This window comes from Monodon monoceros, unplaced genomic scaffold (genome assembly GCF_005190385.1).
Source record: "Monodon monoceros isolate NGI ecotype Baffin Bay Population unplaced genomic scaffold, NGI_Narwhal_1 Super_Scaffold_6, whole genome shotgun sequence".
NCBI lineage: Eukaryota > Metazoa > Chordata > Mammalia > Artiodactyla > Monodontidae > Monodon > Monodon monoceros.
Genome location: NW_021703783.1, coordinates 33,824,939 through 33,847,569, shown reverse-complemented (window position 1 = coordinate 33,847,569; position 22,631 = coordinate 33,824,939). Strand labels below are relative to the sequence as shown.

Below are 22,631 nucleotides of genomic sequence, written 5' to 3'. Positions count from 1 at the left end.
AATAGTACCTCCTTCATAGGTAGTTGTGAGGATCAAAGAGTTCATATATGTAAAGTGTTTTACGTATATAATGGACTTAATAATCCTGTTCAGATGTGGGCAGAAACCTCTTTTCTTGGTTTCTCTTAGGAGAGATGGGGCAGCCTGGGACTTGGCAAATCTTTGCTAAATACTAAAGGGCAAACAGAAGCAAATATATGTGGAGAACAAAATATAGAAAAGTGACACAGAGAGTAGGGTTCCTGATCACATTCTACCTGGATTACTCTCAGGGATTTAAGACCCCATCTAATTCTATCGTTAGTCCCAAAGGATTGGCATAACTTCCCAGGCCCCTCACTTGGATTTCTTTCCTCCCAGGTTTTGGCCTGTTTTTGAAAGGAGGGTGCCATCCTAACATTCACCAGGTAATTGGCTTGGGCTCCTTAAGACTGAGCAACAGGGCTTCCCTGGTGGCGCAGTGGTTGGGGGTCCGCCTGCCGATGCAGGGGACGCGGGTTCGTGCCCCGGTTCGGGAAGATCCCACATGCCGCGGAGTGGCTGGGCCCGGTGAGCCATGGCTGCTGAGCCTGCTCGTCCGGAGCCTGTGCTCCGCAACGGGAGAGGCCACAACAGTGAGAGGCCCGCGTACCGCAAAAAAAAAAAAAAAAGACTGAGCAAGAAAGGGAGAGGTCCATCTCCAAGGGTTCACCAGGGCTCTTCGCCTTGGTATGTTCCTGGTCCTCGTCTTCAGGTGATTGACAGCAGGGGAGCTCCTCATTTGTAATTCTGCGACCCTGCTCTTCTCCAGTGGGCTTTAGGCAACATGATTCACATACAGCGAAAGATATTGTTCCTTCAGAGAGCAGCCTGATTTATTGCTGATTATTTCTGTTTGCTAAGAAAGCTTCCCCTGTATTTTGGGCACGAGATTTTTCTAAGCCCTGTGGCTTCTTACTACCCCATTTGTAGAGACATGGAACTCATGTAACCTTCTTCCAGATGACATCCCTCATGACCATCCCATCCAGATGGTCAGTGTCTTGTTGGTCCCTAGAGTTGAACACATTAACTCTACAAATGTTTGACCAGCATGCATTTCTTATAATCTGTGCACTTTCCAACTGATACATATTAAAATAGTTTGAAAATTTTTTTTAGCACCTTAGACATAGTAAGGATATGGACCACCGAAATACCCAACTTTTATCAGGTAGGTCTTTGAAGGAAGATTTGCTGTCAGACAGATCCTATCTTACTATTTCTATGAAGTAAATTTGTGAAAGTTGTGTGTGGGGCTTTATATTGACTTATTTCAATTAAAAATAATATTTGTTTTTTTTCAAATTAGCATAGCAACATACTTTCATTGTAGAAAATGTGGACAACTGACAAGTGTAATAAAGAAATAGGAAAACTCATACAAATCATATCACCAGAAGAAGACTGATGTTGAAATTCTGTCATATTTTAATCCAGTTTTTTGTCTGTGTCGGTGTGTGTTCTTACTTTTGGATATTGAACTCTCTCCTTTTTTAACTTTGATAAACAACACTGTGATGAACATATTTATACATAAATCTTTGTGCTCAGCTCTCATGCTTTCCGATTATTCTTGTTAAATTGATTATTAATTCTTCATTCTTCCTTTGTATCATCTGTAAATTTGATAACATTTACCTAAACAAATACCATATTTGAGATATAGGATATTTTTCTATGATATTTAAAATCATATCTATTTGGAAGGCACTTTTCATTTGCTTGGGAAGCCAACAATTATTAAAGGCTTACCATGTGCTAGGCGTAGTGCTCAGTGCATTCCATGGGTTAGTTCCTTTTACGTCAATATTAGATAGTGGTTCAGAGTGCAGATCTGGAGAAGGACTGCGTGCATTCCAGTCATAGCTCTGGCTATGTGACCTTGGGTACTGGCTTTGTGACCTTGGGTAAATCACTTACCTCTTCTGAACCTCAGGTTCCTCATCTGTGAATCCATATAAAGTGCTTGATGATACTAGAGAAAAAAATTCACTGAAGTCCCATCATATTGCAAGGTCATTATTCTCATTACCATTTTACAGATAAGAAAAACGAGTTTTAGAGAGGTTAAGTTGTTAAAGTCTCCCAAGAGTAAATGCAGGTAGGGTTTAAACTCAGGTAGTATGATTATAGAGCTGGTCTTCTGCACCTCTGTGCTGTCTGAAGTTGTTAGACTAGCTTCTCTTCTGCCTGTTTTTTCACAGTATCACTTATCTAGATGGTGACAGAGTCGGCACCCAAACCCACTTCTTCTGATTTTTTTTATTCCAGTTTTATTGAGATATATCAATAATTGACATGCAGCACTGTATAAGTTTAAGGTGTACGGCATAATAATTTGACTTACATACATCATGAAGTGGTTATCACAGTAAGTTTAGTGAACACCCGTCATCACATATAGATACAACATCAAAGAAATAGAAAAATAATTTTCCTTCTTCTGAGAACTCTTAGGACTTACTCTCTTAACAACTTTCATGTATAACACACAGCAGAGTTAATTATATTTACCAAGTTGTACATTACATCTCTAGTACTTATTTATCTTATAACTGAAAGTTTGTACCTTTTGACTGCCTTCATCTAATGCCCTCTTCCTCCATCATCTGCCTCTGGGAACCACAAATCTGATTTTTTTTTCTGTGAGTTTGTTTGTTTGTTTTTGAAGCATAATTGACCTACAACACTATTAGTTCCTGTTACGCAGCGTATTTCTATATATTTCAAAATGATCACCACAATAAGTTAAGATGGCACCATACATACACACATACGTAGTTATTGACTATCTTCCCCACACTGTACATTTCATACCTGTGACTCGTTTATTTTATAACTGGAAGTCTGTACCTCTGAGTCTCCCTAACTTATTTCTCTCCTCGCCCCAAACCCTCTCTCCTGTGACCATAACCTGTTTGTCTCTGTATCTGTAACTCTCTTTCTGTTTTGTTATGTTTGTTCATTTGTTTTGGTTTTTAGGTTCCACATATGAGTGAAATCATACAGTATTTGTCTTTTTCTGTCTGACTTATTTTACACTCAGCATAATTCTGATTCCCGAGTCTGGTATTTTTACGCATCCACTGTGATATCTCCTAACCTCCCATCACCCTCACAGACCTTGTACTTTGGCTTGTATTGTTTTTTTTCCTGTTGTTGCTGAAGGTATCTTTCTTTGCTTAGTCTTATTCTGAGCCATCTCTTTAGTGTCATCATTTCCTGAACACTTATTTATTCTCTGCTATTTTCACAAAAAATTAAGGAGGTTTATAGAGATATCTACAGCACAATAAGACAAAAATAAAATGAAATATGCAAACCAAGGCAAAGAAGAAATAGACAACCACTTAGATGATAAGGGGATGCAACTATTCTTGGTTCTGAGACCAGAGACTTATTTCTCCTATGACCTTTTATGGTAAAATATAGTGAGTGCCTTTAGAGGAACAAGTTCAGAGGACCTTGTGTCAGCTGGTGTCATCAAGCCACAGCGCGCTGCAGAAAAAGCAAATCTATAACGATGCCAGTAACGTGCATCTAGGTGTAAAGGTGTTTGAAGTTGTACTGTCTTCGAGGCCCTTGGTAGTGTGCACAAAAGTTCTGTGCAACCAAGTTTAACTGCTCAGAATGCCAATAGCACCTCCTATGTGAAATCCTGATAAAATACCATGTCTTCTAGGCGATATTCCATACCAGTTGCTTTTCCCAGTGTCTTGAGAATAATACTGAATTCAAGTTAGACTTCTCTGATAAATACCCAAATTGCAGCTATTCTTTGTTGACAGTTAAATGAAAGTTGTGTTGAACCTCAGCAGCAATTGAGTTGTAGGAAATATTGACATTTTATTATGAAAATTGGGAACCAAATAAGGCCATGCCTGAACAGAAGGTACCCACATCCTCCTGTGGTGGCTGAAGTAGGCAGTTCCCAAGGGCAGGGCCAGGCTTTTTCTGGGTAAGTAGTGTGGATTCTACTCTCGCTTAATGATGGATGGATCCTCTAGAATGTGGAAATTTTAACTATGCTACAAATTTCAAACATTACATATAAGATCAATGCTGATAGTGAATTTTACAAATTAGGAAAATCACAAAGAGGGAAGCAAAAATCACCTGTAATTTTATCCCCCTGGGGATAGTGTCTACTAATACTTTCAGTTATAAATGTCTACTTAAAATGTATAGATATACTATTTTTTTAAAAAATTAAATCACACTGTACATATTTTATAACTTTTTATAATTTAGTAAAATTTTTTGAGGATTTTCCTATGCCAGTAAATATTCATTTATAATCTGTTCATTAATGACCAAAGAGTATTCCATTACTGGGTGCAAATTAAATCAGGGAAATCAGATTCTCACAAAATTTTAATTTTGTCATTAAAAATGCCAAACTATCCAAAAAATGTCAAATTTTGATCAGTAGAACTATCTGACGTATCCATTAAGATGACTAGCTTGCAAAATATGGTCCTGGATAAGTGAATACATTTATGTGCTTCAAAGGATGGTTAGCTGTAAACCAGTTAAATGTTGAAAAATGCTCATCAAAAGAAACAGGTGATCTGTCATCCTTTAACTGGCAGTGATTAGATGTGGATCCAGCCTTCTGTCAGGTCTGGCTTAGTTCACAGAAGAGCTCTTCCTCATGAGGAAAGAAGCTCATTTCCTAGTTGCTTTTGGGAGTGGGTGGGGTGAGGTTGTGGTGCTCCACTGACCACAGGTTCTTGCCTGCTTGGTAGAAGGCAAGGAGTTGAGTTATTCATAACCCTGTGAGTTAGGCTTTGTGAGTTTGACCATAGAGTGCCTGCTGCAGAGCAAACACTAAATAAACATTAATGTTATTACTAGAGATGATGTGAAGCGGCTTCCCCGCTTCTCGTGTCAGTCGCTGACTTCACTCTTATCTCCCTGCGGGTTGATGGCAGTGAGCTATCCTGAGATATCTGGCTATTGCGCATCTTGCTCTGACTCCAAAGGAAGTAGGGAGAGGTCAGTGAGAAATAGAGGCTGCGGGGAATGTCAGCTCCGGCACTGGCAGAGATGGAGAAAAGTGGTATCATTCAGTAGGAGTATAAATGCCAGGCACAGTGGCCAGTCTTCTCATCACCTCTGTGTAGATCCCTTTCTTTCTGCTCATCCAAGTCCTGTTCACACTTCAGAACTTCACTCACAGCTCCGTGAAGCTTTTACTGACCTTCCCAGTTTACATGAATTTCTTTCTCCAGGTTTTTAAATCTGGGCCACTCCTTTTGGCATTCTAACATATAACATCTTGTTGTTTCAATGTTTCACATATGTATTCATTGCATATGAGACGGTAAAAAGTATCATTTGCTGCCTTTGATCACAATTTAAATTTAAAAAATCTAAATCTATTTGGTAACAAATATTTACTGAAGATTTTTAAAATTTAAATTGTAATTGTAATTAAAAAAAAAATTGGTAATACATCCCATGATTCAAAATTTAAAAGGCACAATAAGATATAGAGAAAAAGTCTACCTTCATCCCTCCCCGGCCACCTGATTTCTGTCCCTGGGGGCAACCACTATTATCATTAAAGACATTTTGAAAGTAAGAAAAGTTAAAAGAAGAAAATGTTTCTCAGCCAGTCAGTGGTGTGCTGGAGCAGGCTCATACTGGCTGATAAGAATTGAAACTTTGTGGGCTGGCTGACGTCACTGTTGTAGCTTGAAGTAGACTATGGAAATAAGCAAGTGCTACAGAGTAGAGCTCTTTTTAAAAAATGTATTTTTGTTGATAAATATTCTGTTTTTAATGAGTCTGCTTTTTTCATATTTCTTTTCTTCTATCTTCCCTAAACAAATGGATAAATGAACCAATATCTTAGAATTATTTCTGTAGAAAACAGAGAGCCAAATGTTAAACATTTATCAGCACCATGCCTGCAGTGGTTGTAGACAACCACCATAAGACTCCAGGATGTAGCTTTCTAATCCTTTTCCCAGGAGTACTTGTGTGTTTGCCTGAAATTTTATGTAGCTGACAACAATTTTTGATTAGATTTTTTCTTTTGCTGTAAAGGATTATGCATTAAACTTGCACACTCCATTTTACCTGCCATGCTGTCATACAAAGTTAGATGCTAAATAAATATTTGGTGGATGAAAAAATGAGTGGAAGATCGAGCGAAAGATCATCATGAGTACAGCAGGAATCACAAATGACATCACAAAGTTTTCTCCAGGCTAGGGTAAAGGATCTGGAGAATGTTCAAATTGCTCTATTGATGCAGGGTGCCTTATCTGTCCTGAAATGCCATTAGCTCTAGGCGTGAGGATTTCACTAACTGGCAGATGCTGCTTCCAAATGACTGCAAGTCAAGTTCTTAGAGAATAACGACACCTGTAATGAGCTATGTAGCAACATCTCAGCCACTGTGTGAAAGTTGGAAACCTAATCACACAACTTTGTTGGTTTGGACATATGAGACTAATGGATGCGCTCTGGGTCTTGGGGTGTCTGAAGTGAGCTAAGAGCAAGATGGAAGTGGGAAAGGCAGACATCACAGTATCTTGGGACTGGAAGTGTGCTTAAGTCACATCTTGGTACTGAAACACAGCTTCAAACAAAGTGTGACATCATCATGAAGCTACTGGGAACCTTATAAGCAGTGCCCTGGTGTGCCATGAACAGTCTCATTTGGCCCCCAAACCTGAGATGCTGGTTTCCAGTGATTTTTTCAAGTAGGGGCTGCTGTTAAAAATTGGACCACAAACTTCATGTGAGCACAGTGTAAAAAGATTGTTGGCTCTTCTGGCATTTCTGTGCATGTTTAGCCAACATCAGTATTACCTAAAAACAACAGACAATAATATATGGTACTTTATGTATGAAAGAATTAAGACACTTAGGCAGATCAAAGGAGTTTTCTCATCGTTACAGTTTTCTGGCTATTGTGTTTTGAAAGGAAAAAAAAAGACTAGAGAAGTAATTCTAAGATATTATTCACTTATCTATTTGTACAAGAAATATAGAGGAGAAAACAGTAAAGGCTAATTGAAAAGTGAAAGTATATTTGTAAGTAAAAATGAATGAGAAAATTTCCCCGAATTCTAAAAGGACTCTGTTCTCTTTTTCCATGTTTTGCAAAACTGCATTTTCTTCACGATAAATAAAATCCTTTTGCTGTCCCTTGATGTAGCTTTGGTACAGTCCCCTAGATTACATTCTGTGGTTTAAAATTTCCTTTATGAGAAATTTATGGTCTACTCTATAGAATAGAAAATTTGGCATGATTTTGGGCAATTTGGGGGAAGTAAGAAAAAAAATCATCTGTCCTTGATGCTACCTAACTTTCTTCTTTGGATGTTGAAGAATTTGTGACAATGAAGGAGAGATGATCTCAGCACAATATTTGACTCTGCAGTGAATACTGATACATAGGCATTAATGCAAATACTGTTGATTAGTTTACTATTGATCTTTTAATTGGAGATCTGGAAAGGGGACGATGATACATCTGTATTTAACTTTCCCTCTTAATCTGCCCCGCTGTATCCAATGAATGATCATTTTGTCCTGCCTAACAAAGAAAAGAAATGGACATCTTGAACTTAGATCTAGGTATACTTATCTAGTGTAATATCTAATAGGTGAAGCTGGTGGTCCCAATGCCAGCTACCCAAAAGCCCATTCTTTTCTCACATATTTGTAATGTCAAATGTAGTACCAAATCTCTATCAATTCAGAGGTCTGTTTCTGGGCCTTGTATTCTGCTCTACTGATTCCTTGTGGCTCCTGCAGGAAGACCACACTACTCTGATTACTGTAGTTTTATAAGACTTGCTAACTCAGAGTTCAGGTCTCTGTTCTTCCTGTTCAGATTTTTTGCTATGCTTGAAACTTTATTCTTTGGTATAAACTTTAGAATCAGTTTGATAAGTTTTATGAAAAAAATGCCATTGGGATTTATATTGGAATTATGTCACATTTATAGATTAATGTGTTAGCATTTTTCTGATATTCATTTTTTAAAATCCAGGGATATGACTTATCTCTCCATTTTCTTTCATTTCTTCTTTATAATTATCTCTATAAAGGGCATACACATATTTTGTTAGATTTTTTCCTAGGAACCTTATAGGCTATTCTGTTACTCAATGGGATCTTTATTTTTCCATTATATTTTCTAATTTGTAAAAGACTTAAGTTACTATATTACCAGAAAAATGGATTCTGATTTGTATCAAAAGTAACATCTTCTATAGTATTTAACTTGCTTTCTCTTTTGTCTCTGGAGGAAAGTTGGATTTTTTGGATGCAACTCAAGTATAGTAAGAAAATTTTCAAGGTGCCATCAAAGTTCATTTAATTCTCTTTTCTTAATCTGCCATACATTGATATGCACTGACATTTCAATGATCTTTTCCAAGCTGAATGTTGAGGGGTTTGTTGTAATATATTTTAATTTTTTGGCATTAAGACTCTTCTCCTTTTAGTCTTACGATGTCGTTGTGAAACTTCCCAAATGCTGTTTAGGCCTTTGGTCAATCACTTAAAATCATTTTTCAAAGGACTCATTTAACAAATTAAAATGATCTTCCTGCAGTTTATTAGGAAGTGACAGGAAATAGAATTGAGCTTATTTGCAACTTGTTTTGTTATCTCCTGTAGTGTGGTGAAGCAGGTACCTTTTAAAAAAGTCCATGCAAAATATTGTTTTGGGGCTTCCCTGGTGACGCAATGGTTGAGAGTCTGCCTGCCGATGCAGGGGACACGGCTTCGTGCCGTGGTCCGGGAAGATCCCACATGCTGCGGAGGGGCTGGGCCCGTGAGCCATGGCCACTGAGCCTGTGCGTCCGGAGCCTGTGTTCCGCAACGGGAGAGGCCACAACGGTGAGAGACCTGCGTACCGCCAAAAAAAAAAAAAAAAAAAAAAATTGTTTTGGTGTCCTTATTGACATGGAGTTTATGTTATCTCCATTACTTAAGAAATCTTATTTCCCTAGCTGTTGTATACACTTGAATTCCATTGATCTTGGCAAGGTGTCATATTTTTGAAACCATATATTGATGTATTTCATAATAGTTGCATGAAAGTCATTCAAATTTTGCCTCTTCTTTTCAGTGATTTTACCCATTGAGCATTTAAAGAAGGAGATGATTGGCATGCTGTCATCTTTCCTTTGTATTTTAACCTTTGGTTATTTAAAACTCTAGGTGGTGTAAAAATTATATTTGATTATTATTGAGGATGTGAGTGCACTAGAGAATACATGAATCAGTGAATATTTCAACTTAAATCCATTTAACTTAGCCAATAAAAATACCCTGATCAGCACTGAAAAGAAAGTAAGATATGTGTTTTGAGGAAACAATTTACTTTGCAGATGACTTGAACTATACACTTTGAAGCACTGAGCACTATATTTAAAATACTTTTTGCTAACATGATATCTGAGAAATGACTGTCATTTCTAAAGTTTACTGTTCTTTGAATATTAGTGAATTTGTACATTTTCATATATTTATTAGTAAGTTGTTGGTGTCTCTGATTAGATGAATAGTTTCTAAATATCCTTTGCCATTTTTACACCAGAGTCTTGTCATTTTTCTTGTTTATTTGTAAAATTATTTATATGTTAAGAATGTCAACTCACTGACAGTTATATTTGCAGGAGAGTTCCCAGGTTAATGATTGCTTTTAATTTAAAAATGTTTTTTGAAATCATTTCAAACCTACAGAAAAGTTACAAAGACAGTACAAAGAACTCCTGCCTCTTCTCTCACCAGATTCCTAATTGGTAATATTTTTAGCTCATTTGCTCCATCACCCTCTATCTCAGTCCAGTACGCCTTTTACTGACAATATACTCCATCACCCTTAAATACTCTAGTGTATATTTTATTAAAACAAGGACACTCTCTGTATAACCAACATACACAATGCAATCAAGAAATCAGCATTTGGACAGCACAATACCATCCAATCTCAGACCCCATTTAAATTTCACCAACTATCTAAACAATGTCTCTTTTTCCTTCTTGGGCCATAATTCCATTCTAGAACACATGTTGCATTTGGTTGTCATATCTTATAATTTCCTTCAATCTGGAGCAGTTCCATTCCCTGTTTTGGGTATCCTTTAGAGTCTCAGAAGTATAGGCATTTCATTCCATATTATCACCGTCAACCTGGGTCCATCTGATGTTTCCTCGTCACACTCAGGCTATGCATTCTTGTTAGGAATACCACAGAAATGATGCTGACCACATCTGAAGGTACACTGTGTCAGTCTGTTCTACTGCTGTGATATTAACCTTGATCACCTGGTCAAGTTAGTGATCTGCCAGGTTCTGCGCTATTTTTTCCCTTTGATTTTGATCAGTATTTTATGGGGAGATAATTCAGTTTCATTCCAATATCCTGTTCCTCATCAGACCTTCACCCACCTGCCTTAACATCCATTGACTGTTCCCACCTGTATACGATACGATTGCTTCTTAGTGACACGAATAAAATGATAAAGTGGAAAATTGAACTCATTCTAACTCAAATTCATGTTTTATACTGTCAAAAACTTAAGGAATATATGTCATGTAAAAATATATTCCTAAAAAATGGTAATTCAGACTTTTGTATCTCATTTTTTAATTTTTTAATTTTTATTTTTTGCCGTACACGGGCCTCTCACTGTTGTGGCCTCTCCTGTTGTGGAGCACAGGATCCGGACACGCAGGCCCAGTGGCCATGGCTCACGGGCCCAGCCGCTCCGCGGCATGTGGGATCCTCCCGGACCGGGGCACAAACCCACGTCCCCTACATCAGCAGGCAGACTCTCAACCACTGCACCACCAGGGAAGCCCTTGTATCTCATCTTAAGTGCATATCCCCTTTCACTATGCAAGATATCTTTAAATTAACTACTGTATTTTTCTTTAATGAAAAGTATTCATTTATACTGAATGAAATTCAGAGAAAATAATGTTATTTCCATAAAGTTGATTTGCCCAACTTTTCTACCTTTTTCTTGATAGCTTTATATACAGTATTGCATTCATTGAACTAAACTCAAAGACCTTTGTGAAAACAAGATCAGAGTGTATATAAGATGTATTTCCAGGCAAATTTTGCTGGAAATACATTTAGCCTTCTATGATGTCTAGTTATTGGATTTTCAGTTTTTGACATTTCTAATTGCATGTTTTCTACATTTAAAAAATAATTCTGATTGTTATTCATCAGCCAGTAACTGAAATAAATATACGACAAAAGCTTTCTATCCTTTAGTTTGTCAGAATTCAGGATCTATTGCAGGTGTTTTGTTCAATCACATTAAGAAAAGTTGTGCTTATTTTTAATCTCTCCATTTCTAACTAGATATGAGAATATAGAGTAATAAGACAGTATAAAAATGTCTGGTCATGTAAAATAAAGATCTGGCAGAAATATAAAAATTCTGGACACGAAAAAGGAAGGCCTACATTTATAGCAAATCATCATCCCAGGGAGTGTCACTTCAGGAAAATGATGAAATGGGAACTCTTTGAGGACCTGGACTTTTGTCTCTTTTTCCCAGTATTCTCTGTACCTGGTATAGTCCCTGCTGTAAAGATGGCTGGTGGATGTTTGAGGAATGACTGAATGAGAAGTGCAGAGAATCTGCTGATATCCAGTGTATGGTAGTTGGCTGATTTCTTAGGTTCATTGAAATGTTGTCTCTGCATTATAAGGATTAACACTTTATTAAGTTCTTACTCTGTGTCATGTAGTCTTCTAAACACCTTACATGGATTAATCTCATTAAATGTGCATCACAATCTTGGAGGTAGATACCATTCTTATCCTTATTTTCCAGATGAGAAAATGGGGCCTTGAAAGGTTAAGTCTCAAGTCCAAGGTTACAGTTAAGTGGCAGAATCAACATTTGAACCAGGCTGCCTGACACCAGAGCCCATTCTCCTGTAACCACCATCCTGACAACTTCTCTCTCTACCTGTTTTAGAGCAGCACTATGGCCTTTCTGCCTCCTCAAAACCCAAGAACTCTATTGACAGGGTTAATACTCTTGCTTTCTATTGCTTTTGAAGACAACAATCATATATTTTTCTTCTATTAAGCTTTTTTGTTATAGTAAACATTTTTATCCGGAAGTTTTCTTTCTTGCAATTTCTTTATTTCAATAGCATCATCATGGCTTGTTGAAGTTGATAACAGTATAAATAAAGCTGTCGTGGTCTGCATGATTGGGAAAATATTTTGTCTTTGCATTTTTTAAAATTGACTCTCCATAAAAAGTTTGTGCTAAAACTTAAAACTAAGATTCCTACATTTTTGGCATTTCCCTACTAGAATTTGGGGCCCAGTTGGATCTATTTTCCTTAGTTAGGGGGGTCCAGTAGCCATTTCGATTGGGAACGCTTGAAGTAATAGGCTCACTAAGAGCAAAATGTCACCTCAGTGGAAGACCCATGAATCCTGTTGCCTTCTTCCTTGGCTTTTATCTATTCTGAACAATAGAGGAGACATGATGACCCATGAAGCATGTCAGAAAACAGATGCTGCAGTGTTGACAGCTTACTCTCCCCTGTGACTAATTCCTTTCTTTCAAATACAGCCTCCCTAGAACTTCTAGTTGCCTTACATGCATCAATGCTTTTCCTTTATCGTCTGCCTGTAGTTTCAGAATGTGTTACGTGTAAAGCTGCCAGAAATTCCTGCACAGACCAACCTCTATTGGCCTAAGGAAGTCCTATCGATTTTTTAAACGACCTTAGGAAAGCAAAATGTTAAGAGGAAGATTTGAAACCAGATAAAATACTTCCTGGAATCAAAGGGCATCGAGGGTCTTTGGGAGTCACTTAGTCACTCCAGACGGATGTATTCCTAAAAGCATCATGAATCATTGTTTTAGGTGAAGGTGATGATGAAAAGTTACCATCTTGAGAACATAATTTTCTTCCAGAAATATTGTTTGCTGTTTATACTTTGAGATAGCACGATTGCATGCACACTTTAATACACTTGTAAAGCCACTTAAGTATCTGGAAATTGAAGACACCATTGCTGTATTCTCTTGGAATTACACATGCACATACACACAAATTCCAATTCATCCAAAACTACAATAATGTTTAAATTATGTATATAAATGTATATGGATTTTAAGAGGTCACCAAGTTCTTTCCTTCAGGCAGAGCTGACTTAAATCATTCTAACTGGTAAAACTACATCCAGAAAAGATGTTTTGTTTTGTGAACTTTTTTCACAAAAGAGATTGACTTAAGTAACCAAATTCAGAAATTAAAAAGTGATGTATTATGGATGTTTTAATGTAAAATTAAGTACATAGTGTCTTATATACTAAAGGATCAAGTAATTAATGATTCCTCAATGAATATGTTATTCCCTCCCAGACTGTGCTCTACTTTTCTATGTATGTGTATTTTTAGATCCTTTCATATCAAAGTGGATGTTATGAGAATTTGATGTATAAAATATCATTTCTGTAGTTTTTGAACCCTACTTGACCATTAACACATCACAGATGGTTTCACAGATCCAGGGATAATTTACTCCACTTCCTTTCTGCAGAAATAGAATTACATATACTCAGTGGAAAAAAGAAATTCATGTTTTATATAGGTCTTTTAAAATAACTTTTCAGGGAGGGAGATGCAAGAGGGAGGAGATATGGGGATATATGTATATGTACAGCTGATTCACTTTGTTATAAAGCAGAAACTAACACAGCATTGTAAAGCAATTATACTCCAATAAAGGTGTTAAAAAAAAAGAGATAACTATAAAATAACTTTTCAATAGGAGTTTCATCTTTAAATTCAAATGAAGTGATACCTCAGTTAATAAATCCCTTGGAACCATATGTATTTTCTTACTTAACTATATTAAATATATGTTGTGCGTGCACATGCGTGTGCACACACACACAAATACTCGCACCTCAGAGTCTTTCAAAACAGAACAGCTAGTGCTTATTTTTAATGACCAAATCTTTAAATTTTCCTCTCTAATATGTTAATCTGAGTTTTATAGAAAAAAGTATGACCATTTCTGAAATTAGAATGATGCTATATATCATAAAGGGATAGTGAGCTGGAAAAATTTTAGAAAAAAGGAAAGAATGCACTGACCCTTTCTCAACCTACCACTCTTCAGTGTAAGCCCTCTTGGGGAATTAGTGAAGGGTTATGCTTCTAACTTCCTTTCAAATATCATCAGCATCTCTACATTGGAGTAAGGACTAGAGGCAGAATAGCTTTGGTGATGCCATCAGGAGTGAGATGGGATGAATCCAGTCTCCAGATAGATTCCTTGAGTTTTCAGCAAGCGGGGATCTTATTTTACATGGCCTGTACTCGTAGGTGATAAATATAAGTTGGGAATCATTGCAGAAATCTTCTTTTTCCTTATATGAATGTCCAATTGATGCTCCCCAGTTCTTTGAAAGAATGATTATTTTCTTTTAGAATTGCAGTCACCTTTGCTATAATCAGCTGAACCTGATATGTATGGCCCTGTTTTTAAACTATCTGTATGGTTCCATTAGTCTACATTTCTATTCATGTGCCAATATTGCATAGTTTTAGCTACTGTGGTTTCATAATAATTTTAGATATAGTACTGTAAACCTTCCAAATTTTGTTGTTCTTCTTCAAGATTATCTTGGATATACTTGTCTTTTTCACATTTCCTTGTAATTTTAGAATCAGCTTGATTTTTGGTTGGGGCCTATTAAATCTGTATGTAAATTTGACCAATGATTTACGTGTTTGCATTAGAGATTTAAAATTTTTTCTCAGTAACATTTTTATATAACATTTTATTTCATTTGTTTTGTAAGGTTATCGCACATTTTCTGTTAAATTCTGGGATATGTGATGTTTTGATGTTAATTTAATTGGCACATTTTAAATTTTGTTTTATATTTGTTAGCAATACAAGTGAGTTTTGTACATTGATCTTCCAGTGACCTTTGTTACATTAATTTATAATTTATTACTCATTTATTCATTAATTTATCTGCTATTCATTATAATATTGACTACCAATAACAGTGATATTTCTTTCTTTTCACTTCTCATACCTTTAATACATTTTTCTATCTTATTACATTGGCTATTCAATATGAAATAAATATGGAATAAAAGTGTGCTGGCTGAAATTTTTATCTTCCCAATCTCATGGGGAAAGCTTTGATATTCCATTATTAAGTATGATGTTTTTCATAGTTATTATTGTTATGTTTGTTTATTTGTAGATTCTTCACCTTATATAAAGCAACTTCAGTTTTATTCCTCAGAATTGAGGAAAAGAATGGATGTTAAATTTTCTCGAATGCATTTTCTACAACTGCTAAATATTTAATTTTTCTCCTGTATTTATTTTTTTGGGGGGATTTTTTTTTTTCAAACAGAAAGTTGCAAAAATTATAATCATCCTCATCAGTTCACTCAGTCCCATGTAATTATTTTTTTTTCATCTTGATCTTTTGTTAGCACTTTTATGAATTCATCAGTTTTCCATTAGAGTTCTGAAAATGCTTATTCATTCAGTTCAGCAGTATAGTCAGTTACCAGAAACCTGTACTTGTCAGAGTCTTTTCCATGAATTCCTTGAAGATGAAACCCTTTTATAGGAACATTTTTGCAAAAGCATCAGAGTACACCCAGACCTGTCTGTAAATGACAAAAGACTTAAAAATGACCACGGTTAAAGATTTGATGAAAGTTCAGAATAATGCAACTGACAAGGAAATTTAGTTATTTCTGAGATATATATTTTAAAGTAATAACTAGAATTATGACATAACATTATACAAGAACATATAAGATTTTTAGAAATTTCATGTAATGTCTGAAACATTTATATTAACATATTTCCATACAATTAACCCAAAGAAAGTTTAGTATTAGTTGTTTTTGTTTGTTTGTTTGTTTTTTATACTGCAGGTTCTTATTAGTCATCAGTTTTATACACATCAGTGTATACATGTCAATCCCAGTAGCCCAATTCAGCACACCACCATCCCCACCCCACTGCGGTTTCCCCGCCTTGGTGTCCATACGTTTGTTCTCTACATCGATGTCTCAACTTCTGCCCTGTAAACTGGTTCATCTGTACCATTTTTCTAGGTTCCACATACATGTGTTAACATACGATATTTGTTTTTCTCTTTCTGACTTACTTCACTCTGTATGACAGTCTCTAGATCCATCCACATCTCAACAAATGACCCAATTTCATTCCTTTTTATGGCTGAGTAATATTCCATTGTATATATGTACCACATCTTCTTTATCCATTCGTCTGTCGATGGGCATTTAGGTTGCTTCCATGACCTGGCTATTGTAAATAGTGCTGCAGTGAACATTGAGGTGCATGTGTCTTTTTGACTTATGGTTTTCTCTGGGTATATGCCCAACAGTGGGACTGCCAGATCATATGGTAATTCTATCTTTAGTTTTTTAAGGAACTTCCATACTGTTCTCCATCGTGGCTGTATCAATTTACATTCCCACCAACAGTGCAGGAGGGTTCCCTTTTCTCCACACCCTCTCCAGCATTTGTTGTTTGTAGATTTTCTGATGATGCCCATTCTAACTGGTGTGAGGTGATACCTAACTGTAGTTTTGATTTGCATTTCTCTAATAATTATTGATGTTGAGCAGCTTTTCATGTGCTTCTTGGCCATCTGTATGTCTTCTTTAGAGAAATGTCTATTTAGGTCTTCTGCCCATTTTCTGATTGGGTTGTTTGTTTCTTTAATATTGAGTTGCATGAGCTGTTCATATATTTTGGAGATTAATTCTTTGCCTGATGATTCGTTTCCAAATATTTTTTCCCATTCTGAGGGTTGTCTTTTCATCTTGCTTATGGTTTCCTTTGCTATGCAAAAGCTTTGAAGTTTCATTAGGTCCCATTTGTTTATTTTTGTTTTTATTTCCATTACTCTAGGAGGTGGATCAAAGAAGATCTTGCTGTGATTTGTGTCAAAGAGTGTTCTTCCTATGTTTTCCTCTAAGAGTTTTATAGTGTCCAGTCTTACATTTAGGTCTCTAATCCATTTTGAGATTATTTTTTGTATGGTGTTAGGGAGTGTTCTAATTTCATTCTTTTACATGTAGCTGTCCAGTTTTCCCAGAACCACTTATTGAAGAGACTCTCTTTTCTCCATTGTATATCCTTGACTCCTTTGTCATAGATTAGTTGACCATAGGTGCGTGGGTTTATCTCTGGGCTTTCTATCTTGTTCCATTTTTCTACGCTTCTGGATTTGTGCCAGTACCATATTGTCTTGATTACAGTAGCTTTGTAGTATAGTCTGAAGTCAGGGAGTCTGATTCTTCCAGCTCTGTTTTCTTTCCCTGAAGACTGCTTTGGCTATTCACGGTCTTTTTTTGTCTCCATAGAAATTTTAAGATGATTTGTCCTAGTTCCGTACAAAATGCCATTGGTCATTTGATAGGGATTGCATTGATCTGTAGATTGCTTTGGGTAGTAGAGTCATTTTCACAAAATTGATTCTTCGAATCCAAGAACATGGTATATCTCTCCATCTGTTGGTATCATCTTTAATTTTTTTCATCAGTGTTTTATAGTTTTCTACATACAGGTCTTTTGTCTCCCTAGGTAAGTTTATTACTAGGTATTTTATTCTTTTTGTTGCAATGGTAAATGGGAGTGTTTCCTTAATTTCTCTTTCAGATTTTACATCATTAGTGTATAGGAATGCAAGAGATTTCTGTGCATTAATTTTGTATCCTGCAACTTTACCAAATTCATTTATTAGCTCTAGTAGTTTTCTGGTGACATCTTTAGGATTCTCTATGTATAGTATCATGTCATCTGCAAACAGTGACAGTTTTACTTCTTCTTTTCCAATTTGTATTCTTTTTAATTCTTTTTCTTCTCTGATTGCCATGGCTAGGACTTCTAAAAATATGTTGAATAATAGTGGTGAGAGTGGACATCCTTGTCTTGTTTCTGATCTTAGAGGAAATGCTTTCAGTTTTTCACCATTGAGAATGATGTTTGCTGTGGGTTTGTCATACATGGCCTTTATTATGTTGAGTTATGGTCCCTCTATGCGCACTTTCTGGAGAGTTTTTATCATAAATGGATGTTGAATTTTGTCAAAAGCTTTTTCTGCATCTATTGAGATGATCATATGGTTTTTATCTTCAATTTGTTAATATGGTGTATCACATGATTGATTTGCGTATATTGAAGAATCCTTGCATCCTTTGGATAAATCCCACTTGATCATGGTGTATGATCCTTTTAATGTGTTGTTGGATTCTGTTTGCTAGTATTTTGTTGAAGATTTTTGCACGTATATTCATAAGTGATATTGGTCTGTAATTTTTTTTTTTTGTAGTATCGTTGTCTGGTTTTGGTATCAGGGTGATGGTGGCCTCATAGAATGAGATTGGGAGTGTTCCTTCCTCTGCAATTTTTTTGGAAGAGTTTGAGAATTATGGGTGTTAGCGCTTCTCTAAATGTTTGATAGAATTCACCTGTGAAGCCATCTGGTACTATACTTTTGTTTGTTGGAAGATTTTTAATCACAGTTTCAATTTCATTACTTGTGATTGGTCTGTTCATATTTTCTGTTTGTTCCTGGTTCAGTCTAGGAACGTTATACCTTTCTAAGAATTTGTCCATTCTTCCAGGTTGTCCATTTTATTGGCATAGAGTTGTTTGTAGTAGTCTCTTAGGTTGCTTCGTTTTTCTGAGGTGTCTGTTGTGACTTCTGCTTTTTCATTTCTAATTTTATTGGTTTGAGTCCTCTTCCTCTTTTTCTTGGTGATTCTGGCTAATGGTTTATCATTTTTGTTTATCTTCTGAAAGAACCACTTTTAGTTTTATTGATCTTTCCTATTGTTTTCTTTGTTTCTATTTCATTTATTTCTGCTCTGGTCTTTATGATTTCTTTCCTTCTGCTAACTTTGTGTTTTGTTTGTTCTTTCTCTAGTTCCTTTAGGTGTAAGGTTAGATTGTTTACTTGAGATTTTTCTTGTTTCTTGAGGTAGGCTTGTACAGCTATAAACTTCCTTCTTAGAACTGCTTTTGCTGTATCCCATAGGTTTTGGATTGTTGTGTTTTCATTGTCATTTGTCCCTAGGAATATTTTGATTTCCTCTTTGATTTCTTCAGTGATCTCTTGGTTATTTAGTAACGTATCGTTTAGCCTTCATGTGTTTGTGTTCTTTACGTTTTTTTCCCTGTAATTCATTTCTAATCTAATAGCATTGTGGTCAGAAAAGATGCTTGATATGATTTCAGTTTTCTTAAATTTACTGAGGCTTGATTTGTGACCCAAGATGTGATCTATCCTGGAGAATATTCCGTGTATACCTGAGAAGAAAGTGTAATCTGCTGTTTTTGGATGGAATATCCTATAAATATCAATTAAATCTATCTTATCTATTGTGTCATTTAAAGCTTCTGTTTCTTTAGTTATTTTCATTTGGATGATCTGTCCATTGGTGTAAGTGAGGTGTTAATGTCCCCCACTATGATTGTGTTATTGTCTATTTCCTCTTATAGCCGTTAGCAGGTGCCTTATGTATTGAGGTGCTCCTATGTTGGGTGTATATATATTTATAATTGTTATATCTTTTTCTTGGATTGATCCCTTGATCATTATGTAGTGTCCTTCCTTGTCTCTTGTAACATTCTTTATTTGAATGTCTATTTTACCTGATATGAGTATAGCTACTCCAGCTTTCCTTTGATTTCCATTTGCATGGAATATCTTTTTCCATCCCCTCACTTTCATTCTGTGTGTGTCCCTAGGTCTGAAGTGGGTCCCTTGTAGACAGCATATATATGGGTTTTGTTTTTGTATCCATTCAGCAAGCCTGTGTCTTTTGGTGGGAGCATTTAATCTACCCATGTTTAAGGTAATTATCGATATGTATGTTCCTGTGACCATTTTCTTAATTGTTTTGGGTTTGATTTTGTAGGTCCTTTGCTTCTCTTGTGTTTCCCACTTAGCAAAGTTCCTTTAGCATTTGTTGTAGAGCTTGTTTGGTGGTGCTGAATTCTCTTAGCTTTTGGTTGGTTGTAAAGCTTTTGATATCTCCATCGAATCTGAATGAGATCCTTTCTGGGTAGAGTAATCTTGGTTGTAGGTTCTTCCATTTCATCAGTTTAAATATGTCATGCCAATCCTTTCTGCCTTGTAGAGTTTTGATGAGAAATCACCTGTTAACCTTATGGGAGTTCCCTTGTATGTTATTTTTTGTTTTTCCCTTGTTGTTTTCAATAATTTTCCTTTGTCTTTAATTTTAGCCAATTTGATTACTATGTGTCTCGGTGTGTTTCTCCTTGGGTTTATCCTCTATTGGACTCTCTACGCTTCCTGGGCTTGGGTGGCTATTTCCTTTCCCATGTTAGGGAAGTTTTTGAATATAATCTCTTCAGATATTTTCTCTGGTCCTTTCTCTCTCTCTTCTCCTTCTGGGACCCCTATAATGCGAATGTTGTTGCATTTATTGTTGTCCCAGAGGTCTCTTAGGCTGTCTTCATTTCTTTTCAGTCTTTTTTTCTTTATTCTCTTCCACAGTAGTGAATTCCACCATTCTGTCTTCCAAGTCCCTTATCCATTCTTCTGCCTCAGTTATTCTGCTATTGATTCCTTCTAGTGTATTTTTCATTTTTGTTATTGTATTGTTCATCTCTGTTTGTTTGTTCTTTAATTCTTCTAGGTGTTTGTTAAACATTTCTTGCATCTTCTCGATATTTGCCTCCATTGTTTCTCTGACGTCCTGGATCATCTTCACTGTCATTATCCTGAATTCTTTTTCTGGAAGGTTGCCTATCTCCACTTCATTTAGTTGTTTTTCTGAGGTTTTATCTTGTTCCTTCATGTGGTACATAGCCCTCTGCTTTTTCATCTTGTCTATCTTTCTTTGAATGTGGTTTTTGTTCCACAGGCTGCAAGATTGTAGTTCTTAGTGCTTCTTCTCCCTACCCTCTGGTGGATGAGGCTATGTAAGAGGCTTGATGGGAGTGACTGGTGGTGGGTAGAGCTGACTGTTGCTCTGGTGGGAAGAGCTCAGGAAAACTTTAATCCACTTGACTGCTGATGGGTGGGGCTTTGTTCCCTCCGTGTTGGTTGTTTGGCCGGAGGCAACCCAACACTGGAGCCTACCTGGCCTCTTTGCTGGGGCTAATGGCAGACTCTGGGAAGGCTCACACCAAGGAGTATTTCCCAGAACTTCTGCTGCCAGTGTCCTTGTCCTCATGGTGAGGCATAGCCACCACCTGCCCCTGCAGGAGACCCTCCAACACTAGCAGGTAGGTCTGCTTCAGTCTCCTGTGGGGTCAATGCTGCTTCCCCTGGGTCCCGATTTGCACACTACTTTGTGTGTGCCCTCCAAGAGTGGAGTCTCTCTTTCCCCCAGCCCTGTCAAAGTCCTGCAATAAATTCCCACTAGGCTTCAAAGTCTGATTCTCTAGGAATTCCTCCTCCTGTTGCCGGACCCCCAGGTTGGGACGCCTGACGTGGGGCTCAGAACCTTCGCTCCAGTGGGTGGATTTCTGTGGTATAAGTGTTCTCCAGTCTGTGGGTCACCCACCCACCAGTTATGGGATTTGATTTTACTGTGATTTTGCCCCTCCTTCTGTCTCATTGTGGCTTCTCCTTTGTCTTTTGTTGTGGGGTATCTTTTTGGTGAGTTCCAGTGTCTTCCTTTTGATGATTGTCCAGCAGGTAGGTAGTTGTGATTCTGGTATTCTCGCAAGAGGGAGTGAGAGCATGTCCTTCTACTCCGCCATGTTGGTTCCTCCTCCCTTTATTTTGTTAATATGTAGTGAATTACTTTTTTTTTTTTTTGCGATACGCGGGCCCCTCACTTTTGTAGCCTCTCCCGTTGCGGAGCACAGGCTCCGGATGCGCAGCCTCAGTGGCCATGGCTCACGGGCATAGCCGTTCCGCGGTATGTGGGATCTTCCCAGACCAGGGCACGAACCCGTGTCCCCTGCATCGGCGGACTCTCAACCACTGCACCACCAGGGAAGCCCTTAGTGAATTACTTTGATTGATTTCTAAAATGTTAAACCAACATTAAATTTCTGATATAAGTCCCACTTAGTTATGATGTATTATTCTTGTTTTGTATTACTAGATTAAATTTGCTAATGTTTGTTCAGGGCTTTTACGTCTATTTTTTTTTTTTTTTTTTGTGGTACGCGGGCCTCTCACTGTTGTGGCCTCTCCCGTTGCGGAGCACAGGCTCCGGATGCTCACGCTCAGTGGCCATGGCTTACAGACCCAGCTGCCCCGTGGCATGTAGGATCTTCCCGGATGGGGGCACGAACCCGTGTCCCCTGCATCGGCAGGTGGAGTCTCAACCACTGCGCCACCAGGGAAGCCCTACGTCTATTCTTATGAATTAAATTGGTTTGTAGTTTCCCTTGTAATGTCTTTGTCAGGTTTTTGCCTCATAGAATATGTTGGGATGTGTTCCCTTTTTGGTAATCTGGAAGAATTTGTGAAAGATTGCTGTTACTTTCTCCTTGAAGTATTCAAAAGAGTTACTGATCTAGCCATCTGAGACTGGAGTAATGTTTGTGGGATGATTTTAATTACAATTATCCTTCTTTC

The 22,631-nt window shown here is 37.0% G+C and overlaps 1 protein-coding gene across 1 annotated transcript in view; it reads left to right on the top strand.

The window, feature by feature from the left end:
• NELL2 (neural EGFL like 2) overlaps nucleotides 1–22,631 on the top strand; it is a 380,751-nt gene that overhangs the window by 52,011 nt on the left and 306,109 nt on the right. The gene's annotated exons all lie outside the window — the stretch shown is intronic.